This window comes from Sycon ciliatum, chromosome 7 (assembly GCF_964019385.1).
Source record: "Sycon ciliatum chromosome 7, ocSycCili1.1, whole genome shotgun sequence".
Taxonomy (NCBI): Eukaryota; Metazoa; Porifera; class Calcarea; order Leucosolenida; family Sycettidae; genus Sycon; species Sycon ciliatum.
The window spans coordinates 8559903-8569235 of NC_088649.1; positions in this window are offsets into that span (position 1 = coordinate 8559903).

Genomic DNA, 9333 nt, shown 5'->3' on the forward strand with positions numbered 1-9333 from the left:
ATCTCTCCAGGATACGGCCGCTGAGGTAAGGCTAAGGTATGCCGCGCCTTTTTGCGGAAGAAAGCGGTTCAGTCTGACACACATGAAACGAAGGAAACTCAAGCTATGTTTTCTAGAGTCTTTGCATTATAGAAGGCAACACATCTCTCTTGTCCTTCTCTTCAAGTACGTTAATGTCTATCCCCACTACTTATCTAATTTTGGTATACATATCACAACCAGTGCACGACGTCCCAATAAGCTGATATTGACAAACCATGGACAGCGCTGTTCAAATCTCTTTTTCCATAAATACAGCACCCTCTGGAATTGTCTGTCCCCTAATAGGCGATTCACACGACAGGCAAATCCACGTTTACAGGAAAGTCACCATGGAGATATTCCTGCGGGTGACCAAAATTTGCCCGCGGGAACCAAAAGTGTCCATGGCCTTTTTGCCCGCGGATGCACTCATCTGCGGGCACTTTTACAGTTATGAGGCTGTGAGGTCGTACGTAAGTACGGTAGTCTTGAACCCTGGTTGTTTGGCCTTTGTTTTTGGGTACTCATTCCAAATCACCACAGTAACGCCGTATACTCACCGGATACTCGCGGGAGCTCTGGCCGCCACCCGCGGCCGTGTGAACTGCGGCCTCACGTTTCACTTCCTGCGGGCACTTGACAAACGTGGATTTGCCTGTCGTGTGAATCGCCTATAAGGGCGCGCTCACACTGCGACCATGAGCACGCGTCCATGCGTCAGCAAAACGCAGAAACGTGGGAGTCGTGCTCACACTAGGCCTCGTACACGCGTGGACGTGAAGTTGTCACACAAACTTTACGAATTGCAGTTCGTATCCAAAAGAGTTCGTGCGTTTCCTAATAAAGTTGTGGCCCGTTTTGGATGTAATCTTTCGCATGTTGCATGTTGGAGGAAGTGCCTCGTGGCTCCTGGCTCGTATTCTTGAAGTCGACGAAAATAATTCATACAATCAGGTAGGTTTGGACTCTTGAGGGACTGCCGCTGACATCCAAGCGCTTTCGCTTTCCTGACCTCGTGGTCAGAGCAAGTGCCAGTGCAGTGGAAATTCCGGTAGTGGTTTCTTTCGTCTGTTGCCGAGATGAGAACTGTATTTTCCGGTGATATGTAACTGAAATGTCTTGAGGTATGGCATTCCATCATCGCAGAAAAGTAGAGAAAGATGATTTCCGAAACCGAAAAGCCAGACCAAGCTGCCATCGTATTGAACGAGTGCACTGTAGAAATTGGTCACTGACCCGATCACAACGAAGCAACTACAAAAACAAAAACAAAATCGACATCGTCCAAAAAGGGCAAAGAATGCATATATGGCGGTGCGTGCGTGCAGGACCACAACTACAAAATTTTAAAAATCTGCAAATGTCGAGGTGACATCGACAACCGCCGATTTTCATGAATCAACACACCGGAATTTGAGAAATTGAACATACTTCAGGCCAGGTTGTACATAAATACGCTTCACGTCTACGATCATGTTGCTGCCAAGTCGTGCAGTCCATCCTCAAGCGTTCCATCGAGACTTACACTGATTTTTGCGATCTTTTTCTTGAGAACGATTCTCACCCTGAAATGACTTTCGGCGACTGACGTGAAAGAACACTCATGACACCCACCTCGTCGAATGGAGCATGCATTGTTTGTGGTGTATGGGTGCAGGAAGGTGGTATGTTCGCGAGGTGCATATCGAAAATGATCCGAAAGACTTTGTGATGGTGCCATTCGGCGGAGAACATTTGAATTTTTCGTACGATTCAGAGCAGTCGGCGAAAACGAGCCAGTAACCTGAAACCACCCTCTTTCTTGACAGTGATTTTGATGATGTCATTGTTTGATTGCATGCACAGTTTTTTTTGTGACTCTAGAGGGGTTGGAAAGGTGCAAAGGGCGCGCTCACACTGCGACCATGAGCACGCGTCCATGCGTCAGCAAAACGCAGAAACGTGGGAGTCGTGCTCACACTAGGCCTCGTACACGCGTGGACGTGAAGTTGTCACACAAACTTTACGAATTGCAGTTCGTATCCAAAAGAGTTCGTGCGTTTCCTAATAAAGTTGTGGCCCGTTTTGGATGTAATCTTTCGCATGTTGCATGTTGGAGGAAGTGCCTCGTGGCTCCTGGCTCGTATTCTTGAAGTCGACGAAAATAATTCATACAATCAGGTAGGTTTGGACTCTTGAGGGACTGCCGCTGACATCCAAGCGCTTTCGCTTTCCTGACCTCGTGGTCAGAGCAAGTGCCAGTGCAGTGGAAATTCCGGTAGTGGTTTCTTTCGTCTGTTGCCGAGATGAGAACTGTATTTTCCGGTGATATGTAACTGAAATGTCTTGAGGTATGGCATTCCATCATCGCAGAAAAGTAGAGAAAGATGATTTCCGAAACCGAAAAGCCAGACCAAGCTGCCATCGTATTGAACGAGTGCACTGTAGAAATTGGTCACTGACCCGATCACAACGAAGCAACTACAAAAACAAAAACAAAATCGACATCGTCCAAAAAGGGCAAAGAATGCATATATGGCGGTGCGTGCGTGCAGGACCACAACTACAAAATTTTAAAAATCTGCAAATGTCGAGGTGACATCGACAACCGCCGATTTTCATGAATCAACACACCGGAATTTGAGAAATTGAACATACTTCAGGCCAGGTTGTACATAAATACGCTTCACGTCTACGATCATGTTGCTGCCAAGTCGTGCAGTCCATCCTCAAGCGTTCCATCGAGACTTACACTGATTTTTGCGATCTTTTTCTTGAGAACGATTCTCACCCTGAAATGACTTTCGGCGACTGACGTGAAAGAACACTCATGACACCCACCTCGTCGAATGGAGCATGCATTGTTTGTGGTGTATGGGTGCAGGAAGGTGGTATGTTCGCGAGGTGCATATCGAAAATGATCCGAAAGACTTTGTGATGGTGCCATTCGGCGGAGAACATTTGAATTTTTCGTACGATTCAGAGCAGTCGGCGAAAACGAGCCAGTAACCTGAAACCACCCTCTTTCTTGACAGTGATTTTGATGATGTCATTGTTTGATTGCATGCACAGTTTTTTTTGTGACTCTAGAGGGGTTGGAAAGGTGCAAAGGGCGCGCTCACACTGCGACCATGAGCACGCGTCCATGCGTCAGCAAAACGCAGAAACGTGGGAGTCGTGCTCACACTAGGCCTCGTACACGCGTGGACGTGAAGTTGTCACACAAACTTTACGAATTGCAGTTCGTATCCAAAAGAGTTCGTGCGTTTCCTAATAAAGTTGTGGCCCGTTTTGGATGTAATCTTTCGCATGTTGCATGTTGGAGGAAGTGCCTCGTGGCTCCTGGCTCGTATTCTTGAAGTCGACGAAAATAATTCATACAATCAGGTAGGTTTGGACTCTTGAGGGACTGCCGCTGACATCCAAGCGCTTTCGCTTTCCTGACCTCGTGGTCAGAGCAAGTGCCAGTGCAGTGGAAATTCCGGTAGTGGTTTCTTTCGTCTGTTGCCGAGATGAGAACTGTATTTTCCGGTGATATGTAACTGAAATGTCTTGAGGTATGGCATTCCATCATCGCAGAAAAGTAGAGAAAGATGATTTCCGAAACCGAAAAGCCAGACCAAGCTGCCATCGTATTGAACGAGTGCACTGTAGAAATTGGTCACTGACCCGATCACAACGAAGCAACTACAAAAACAAAAACAAAATCGACATCGTCCAAAAAGGGCAAAGAATGCATATATGGCGGTGCGTGCGTGCAGGACCACAACTACAAAATTTTAAAAATCTGCAAATGTCGAGGTGACATCGACAACCGCCGATTTTCATGAATCAACACACCGGAATTTGAGAAATTGAACATACTTCAGGCCAGGTTGTACATAAATACGCTTCACGTCTACGATCATGTTGCTGCCAAGTCGTGCACCCCCCTCCGGAGGTCGCGGTCACGATTTGAAACGTGGCCGCGACGTTTTGGTCAGGTTCATGCCGTTGCCATGCAACTTGGCCGCATGGCCGCATGGCCGCTGGTTTTGGTCGCAGTGTGAGCGCGCCCTTATAGGCCATTCACACGACGGGCAAATTTACTTTTATCGTACTGTTTCCAAGGATATTTACTCGGATACGATAAACTTGGACACACGCGTGCAACTGATTTTTTATCTTGGCCGAGGCCCTTTTGCTCGCGATTATCTTTGCACGCCAGGAAAAGTGTCGGTTGTTGAAAGTGCGTACTGCAAATGCAGTGCTTGAACAAGGGAAAATTCAAAATTGAACATTTCCCGGCATTTTCAGGAGGGCACTATGGATACATTGACGGTTGCAAAGTTTGCCCAGCACCGTGTGAACTGGATCACGGTTTGCCAGTGTTATCTTGGTCACACATGTGCAAATGTTTACACGTCGTGTGAATGGCCTATAAGGGCGCGCTCACACTGCGACCAAAACCAGCGTCCATGCGGCCAAGTTGCATGGCAACGGCATGAACTTGACCAAAACGTCGCGGCCACGTTTCAAATCGTGACCGCGACCTCCGGAGGGGGGTGCACCGGTGCCACGACTTGGCGGCAACATGATCGTAGACGTGAAGCGTATTTGTGTACAACCTGGCCTGAAGTATGTTCAATTTCTCAAATTCCGGTGTGTTGATTCATGAAAATCGGCGGTTGTCGATGTCACCTCGACATTTGCACATTTTAAAATTTTTGTAGTTGTGGTCCTGCACGCACGCACCGCCATAAAGCCCTTTTTGGACGATGTCGATTTTGTTTTTGTAGTTGCTTCGTTGTGATCGGGTAGTAGTGAGTACTACTACTACTACTACTACTACTACTACAGTAGGTATCGGTTATAGCGTGGGTGTTTGAAAAACGACATTTGATTCTTATTGCCGATATTTCTTACACACGATAAATCACGTGTGACATATCATATGCACGTGTTACAGTCATAATACATGTACATGTTTGGCATGTGGACACGTACAATCATGTACATGTAGGTCTACACAATCATGATACACACGGATCAGACTGTCGACTCGCGGTCGTGCTAGGCGACTGCGGAGCAGCAGATAGGAGAGAAGTCGGAAGAAAGAGTCCGACTGGACAGAAAAAGTGATTCTCCAATTAGTAATGCTCAGTTGGACATAACTCTCTTTTTGTGTTGAATAATATTGTATTGAGCATGCACAGAGCACAGATGTTATTACTACAGGCGATACACTTTGCACTAATCTGGCATATTTTGCTACACAAAATCCATTCTTAGGGCCGATATATTCTAGAATGCGATAATACTGCTTGTAAGAATAAATATACACATAAAATAGGTGTTATGATTATGAAAAAATGAGTGTTCATTCTTGTAGGCAGTATATTCTTGTATACGACCACACTATAACCGATACGCACTGTACATTCATAACTTTATTGGACAAAACACTGTGTATTCACTGGGTATAAAATAGGGATAAGAAGAACTCCCGTTATTGCAAACAAATACCACCGGTCCCTAGTGTTCGTCCTAAAGAGGTTTGACTGTACCTCAAGACATTTCAGTTACATATCATCGGAAAATACAGTTCTCATCTCGGCAACAGACGAAAGAAACCACTACCGGAATTTCCACTCCACTGGCACTTGCTCTAACCACGAGGTCAGGAAAGCGAAAGCGCTTGGATGTCAGCGGCAGTCCCTCAAGAGTCCAAACCTACCTGATTGTGTATGAGTTATTTTCGTCGACTTCAAGAATACCGTGCCACGAGGCACTTCCTCCAACATGCAAAATGCGAAAAATTACATCCAAAACGGGCCACAACTTTATTAGGAAACGCACGATCGTACGAACTCTTTTGGATACGAACTGCAATTCGTAAAGTTTGTGTGACAACTTCACGTCTACGCGTGTACGAGGCCTAGTGTGAGCACGACTGCCACGTTTCTGCGTTTAAGAACTGCACAAACAGTTTTACGAGCATTGGTTTCACTGCAGTGGAATTCCGTTGAATATTTACATACATCTGTGTCCATCGTGCTAAGCCAGCCCCTGAGGGGCAAAACTGCAAGATTTACTGAATACAAGCAGAGCCCAAAAATGGCAAACCGCCCCCTGCAGCAAAAAAACACAGTTCTGAAAGACCTTACATGCACCATCTCCAAATCAAGTGGTCTCTTTGCTGCAAACTACAATATCTCAATCAAATTTTGGGCCAGGAGCCATCAAATAGGACAGTCGTGTATATGAGAGAGAGCAGAGCACCGCTGTTCGGCAGGATATTCACCTGGTTATGCTCTGGACTCAGAAGCACTACTCAAACACATCCTGTACCAGTACAATGGGCATTCGTAAGTCAGGTGGTGATTCCTAAATCACTGGCGTTTAATACCTTAGGGAAACTTGAGTGATGAAAATTTGCAATTGTTGCTTTCACAAAATCTATAAATAAAACAATTAAAAAAATTAAATTATCGTGTCCGTTCCCGAAGGGAACTCAAGACGGCCGCTAACACCCGATAAACCCTATCTCTAAGATTCTTATTTACTTACAAAGTTACACACTATACACTGTGCCATGACACAGAAGTCCAGTCACTCTCCTAATTGGTGGGTCCTACACACACACACACACACACACACACACATCCACGCATGCCACGCACACGCACACACACACGCACACACATGCCGGCAATGGCCCCTACACTGCTTTCGGCAGCAGCAGTTCCGTCACCGGATCCTGCTTAAACCTCTCGTTGGCACTAGCCAGCCAGTGCTGAACGTAGCGCCACTGATCGTCCTGTGACGCCCCGCGGCTAGGGACAAGCGCAAACAAGTGCCGGTGCAGGAGGAACAAAGCGTTGTACACTGTCTGGTCCTTCACTATCAGATGATTAGCGGCAGCAAGGCGTTTATAAGTCTCACGAAGACGGGCATAGAATTCATAGTGGATATTGCTCTCCGTACTGAAAGCTATGAACGTCCCGATGATGTGATCAGCGTCAATCAGCTTATGCCTGCCCGAGCGCAACCATTGCGACGAATCGGTTGGCGCGTCCGCCCACTTTGACTGGTCGCCACTGGCAAACCCACTGATCACGCCCATCAGGACACGATCTCGCGGCACTGTGTCGAGTCGAGACACTGCCGGCCAGTTTTTGTACGTGTGGCTCGCGTGGCGCAGAGTGCCAATGTCGCTCCACACGAACCAGCGTGAGCAGAAGACGTCCGCTCGCACCGCGCCCATCAGGCTTTCCATCTTCAGCAGCCACACCAGGTACAGCCAATAATTGTGGCCAACTTTGTGTTCAGGGTCCTTGGATTCCTGCGTGCGCAACACTGGGCCAAACTGGCGTGCAAAGTCTGTATGCCTCAGATCCAGAAATCGAACATGAGTCCGCTGTGGCATTAGACGCTGCCGCTCGCGTAAGATTTCGCCAAACTGTGGTACATCGCGTACAGTTTGGCAGTTCGTGTAGACCACTGTCGGCGTGTGCAGCCTCAGCAGGAAGAGTTTCACCCACTCCATGTAGCTGTCCACGCTATGCTTCGAGCGCATACGATAGTACCCCGTCACCAGCGTCACGGCATGTTTGTCGTGGCCGGGCCCGCACCGGCGTTCCCCGCGCTTCTCGTGCACATCTGCCAGACTGCGTTCCAGCCATTCGCACGAACCATCATCACCCTTGCCGCCGTCACCACCGGCCGTGTTCCTCTGCTGCTGCGGCTGCTGCTTCGGTGGCGGCGGACAAGTCACTCCTTTCACCATGTTCACTTCACGATCAGCTTGGTCGCTGCTCTGTTTGATCACGCGTGACGCCGACGTCACGGCTTCACGAACAGCTTCAAGTGTTGGTCGCTGTCCGTGCAATTTCGCCTCGGCTCCTCTGTCATAATCTGCCAGATCGTGACTTTCGCCCGCACCGTCGTGGAAAAGCCTGGCTCCACGCTGACTGCCACCGGGTTTCCGTTCTGCGTTCCACACGAACAAACACAGACCGGTCATGGCCACTACGCCAATGACCATGGTGAGTCGAGATCGCCCATCAAGCAACACCATTCTTCAGCCGCTGGTGGCTTTTTTTCTCTCGTTGCTCGGACTTAGCCTCGGTACCACTCTACGCTTCAAACTTTTTAGAGAAAACCACACAGAGACAGTTGTTCACTTCACTGTGACTTCAGCCAGGGATGCACGACCTTGGCTGCAACGTAATCGTTACTTCCCATGTACATTTGCTGGTACATGGTGTTATCAGGATATTGTAGGCTGCACTGCATGCAGTGCATGCAGTACGTCTGTACGGTGCCCTACTCCACGAGCACTACACACTGACGGTAATACCGGTGCTGCATGCAGTCAGTTCGTTCCTGTTGGGTGTGCACAGCCTGCACTGCAGCATGCGAGTGTAGACCAAGCAGGGAGCTGCGGTCAGTCCGGAGCCATACACTGACTGTACACATACCATAATTGGTACTTTTTTCTTCTTCTTTTTTTACTATTTATTCACAAACCCAACGCGTAAAATAAATAATTATGTGGACAAAAACAACAGCTACTGAGCGGGGGCTGCACTGGGCCATAGGCAGCAGTGATGGTGAGGTACCAGGCCAGGGGCTCCACCGACCAAAGGTCTCGGCTTCAATGCCACAACTAGCACAAGCACGCACCAGGAAAAAGAAACAGAAATGTAAAGCAAAGCTAGATCTAGCTATGACTGGAATGTATGCGTAGGGCTCCCCCAGCCTAGGACCCTAGCCACTGACAGTTCTACTTCACTCCTCTCCACATTCATGATCACGGTGTATGCACATAACATGCACAGTGATAATCGTTCTATTTTTTTTCAGGTGTAGAGATTTTTTCTAATAAAGAGATATTCTGTACGTAGTACTGTAGTAGTAGTATTATTTTGTTAGGGAAATCCCTACAGACGTTGCCGTCTTTTACAAAGCAAGAGTACTTTTGGTTTATGTACTCTTGGTAGTACGGTAGTCTCAGCAGATCCGCGCTTCAAAACTTGTACCCAAAATAATTACCGACCAGGCGTAACCGGTACCCAGTAGTACCCTGTACGCTACCTACGGTGCAATACATGTACCGTAAAGTACCGTTGATCCGCCCCCACGCCATGTCGCTTCCCAGCTGGGTTTTCGGCAGGGGGCGGGAATTAGATCAAGGCTGTCAAGTGCAGTACGATGTACAACAACGTAGAGGATCAGTCTCAATGTGGTGGATTGTGCACATTTTGATCCTGGATTGGCAAGTATTGTGTACAGCAGTGTATGCGTCGGTTCAACATCGTATTTCGTTGTATACGCCGAAGTCGCTTCACA